Genomic DNA, 3,332 nt, shown 5'->3' with positions numbered 1-3,332 from the left:
CAAAGTCAAGTAGCAGATCAAAATAAGGAGTAGAGGAAATGTAAGTCTGCAATGCTGTCCACATTATTTATGGAAACTTATGGATGAAATGTCATTTTACAATTTCAACTACATAAACTGGAAGAAAATAAGTTGTCCAGTCTAATTAAAAATGTTTTGGCTACATAGTCATCGATTTCAGGAAGAACATTTGCAACTGCAGCTATTATATAATATACTGGTCCTTTGACAACATCTGGATATTACACAGCTTATTTAAAATTTATAAAATGGCTAGTCTTTCAGCAAACATTACTAATTGACTATGAAGCAATGTTGCATTTTGACTTGTTTTTTGAAGTCAGAATTTAGGGTAGGTAATTGGACTATAATGATTCTAGGTGTTGCTCTAATTTAGTGTGCTGTTTCAAATTGCTTTGTATGTCTCAGTTTTCTTAAAACAATTGAGTTTATCTTTCAGAAAGTGGCGGGCAGAAAATAGTAACAGCACAACAGAGTATAAGCTGTTCATAGGATATCTTTTGACATCATAGAAAGTAAGTTACTTTAGAGAAGTTCCTATTTCTGCTTATTTATATTATTTGGGTTTTTAAACACAATCATTTTGATTGTGTTTTTTTTCCCCGCTGTTATATGATGAATACCTTCAACTCACTGTTTTCAGTGAAATTTGATATTTTCTGATAACAGCAAAAATAAACCATTAAATATGTTTAATTAATTTTGTACTTTGAATTGTGATTTATAATATGTATATGGAGTGGTGTGGATCACTGGTTAGAGGTGGCAGACCCGGAAGCAGAGGTTAGCCCGGGACCAGGGTTCGATTCCTGATGTGGCAGGGTCTTGGGCCATGGTCATCGGTCTCGATAATTCTCGCCTCGGTGCCTACTCCAACCATGGGTCCCACTCAGCAACTCTGGGCAATAGCTTGCTTAATCTCTACTAACGGCCCCATCAGCGCCGGGGATGCCTGGCTTCACCTTGGGGATGCCCAGGAGGGATCATCTTACAGGGAAAGCCAGGATGGGTTCCCCAGCGGTATACAGCGCTGGGACGCCTCTTTGCTGGGGCAGCTGTGCGCTTTACAAGTATACCACATTTAACATTTAACATTCATTTTGTCTCATGCTCACACTTTTTTTGCCACCTTCTATTAATTTAAATTGTTCTTTCTTACACAGATTAAAAGTATAAAAAAGATAATTTAGTACGGTAATGACAATTAAAAGGTAAGTATTTAGTACTCTTTACGTTACATGTCTATCAGATTTAACTTTTATTAGTTCCCCTGCTTCTTTTCTTTAACCCTTAGTTTCCTGTCTTTGCTACTTCCTTCATTTCTTTTTCTTTTACTTACTTATACTACTCTTTTCACTTCTTCTATCAGTCCCTCTTTCAACAGTAACTGTGTGTTACTCCCTCTATTTGTCTTTCTTTTCACATTACTCTCTGTTTATTTATTCGTCTTTTTAAAAAAAATATTTTTTTTAGTTCGCTCCCGGTTCGTGTACCCGAACGCTAACCGGGAAGCGAATCAAAAGAAATAGAGGATGCTAGAGTGCTAAACATTCTAGCAATTTTTTTAAAAAGGGAAGGTAGTTCTGAAAAGAACTTTTTTTTATTCTTTTTGATGTTTTATATTTTTTGTGTTTTTTTTGAGGAAGAGAAAATAAAAATGATTCACTTCAAAGGGCTCAACAGGAGCAACAAAAAAAAAATTACTTTCTTGGACGTTTTGGACATTGATGATTTTCAAATGATGTATTTATTAAAGTAATACTCATCTCTCCGCATGAAATTAATTTTCCACATGCTAGACATGTAAATCTCATCTGCCCAAAGTTCTTTTGGAGATTTGGGACCGTTTCTCTTGCCTCTGACTCACTTATTGCTAAGTCATTGGTGGATATTTTAGCCGGTCGGGGGTTATCCATCAGATCTCGAAGTTGTGCTTTAGAATAATTAAGAGGGTGCCAACTCTCCATGTGCCGATGCATGGTATGATTACCATAGCTATATTTTTTTTCGGTCCCTCTCGAGAGTTCTTTTTTGCAGATGAGGCAGGTAACGTATCTGGCATTAACTTTCTTTTCATGAGAAGGATGAGAAAAAAATTGCCAGATAAAATTCACTTTGATATGGGACGTTCTTGGCATTTCTTTCAGAAAGCCACTTGTCCCTTGCTCCTGTTCCTCGTCTTCCTCTTCTTCTTCTTCCTGGTTGAAGATGACCTGGCTAGTCGATCCTCTCTTCTTTGGTGGTGGTGGAGGTGGTGGAGATCCACCAGCTGCAGCTAATACAAATGCCATGTCTTAGCAAACAAAAACAGGTCTTTCTCTCATAAAAATGAAAGTCGGAGTGAGGAAAAAAGGTGGGACTTTCATCATTTGAGAAAAGAAAATGTTCTAAACCAATGAAAAGTGTTTATTTTACGTCATATGATCAAGCGTTCCATCATTAGGAAACTAAAAGTAAAATGAACCAATGAAAAGTTTTATGAAATAGTCACATGACCTGTTATGCTTACGCTCCGCGTTCCGCGCTGCGCCTCGGATCGATTCCGGGCCTTTACGTTTCGCGCCTTGGTTCGCGTTCCAGAACGCTTCCGGGTGCGCTAATGCAGAACGTCTTAAGGGACATTACGTAGTAACGCGATATGTTGCGTTTATGGGACGCATCGCAATGTGCCTTTCTAACGCAGTATTTGCACTAATGGAACGTTTACCGTTTCGCGGATCGGCAGCGAAACAAGAAAACATTATTTAAACTATAATATAAATTGAATTTAAAAAATATAATACAAATATATATAAAATATATTTGTGAATTAGAATAAGAACATATGTTACAGCTATAGATATTTGCTATTAAAAAACCATTGAAATTCACTGAAAAACCATAGGTTATAGACCATATATAGTTAGGAATTAGCATTTACAAAACCTTGAAAATTCACTGAAAAAACCATAGGTTATAGACCATATATAGTTAGGGATTAGCATTTACAAAACCTTATTTTACTCGCATAAAACCATTGAAATTTGCATATATAGTTAGTTGCGCTAACTATATATCGCGCACCCGCAATCCACTGCTGATGATGTCACATATTACATCATTCATGACATGGTCAGTGACATCACTGATGACATCATCCAGTGGCTGTCTGTTTCTGTAAAGTTAAAATATATCTTACATATTGAAGAATGAGTGGATGTATAAGTGTCTGGATGAAGGATTTAGTAGGTGCATGACTGACTGTATGAGAGAGTGATTAAATGTGTCTCACTGAGTGCATGGGTTAGTGACTAAACTGTCTTAATGTGTGC

This window comes from Lissotriton vulgaris, unplaced genomic scaffold (genome assembly GCF_964263255.1).
Source record: "Lissotriton vulgaris unplaced genomic scaffold, aLisVul1.2 SCAFFOLD_1251, whole genome shotgun sequence".
Classification (NCBI taxonomy): domain Eukaryota; kingdom Metazoa; phylum Chordata; class Amphibia; order Caudata; family Salamandridae; genus Lissotriton; species Lissotriton vulgaris.
Note: the sequence above shows the minus strand (reverse complement) of the source record.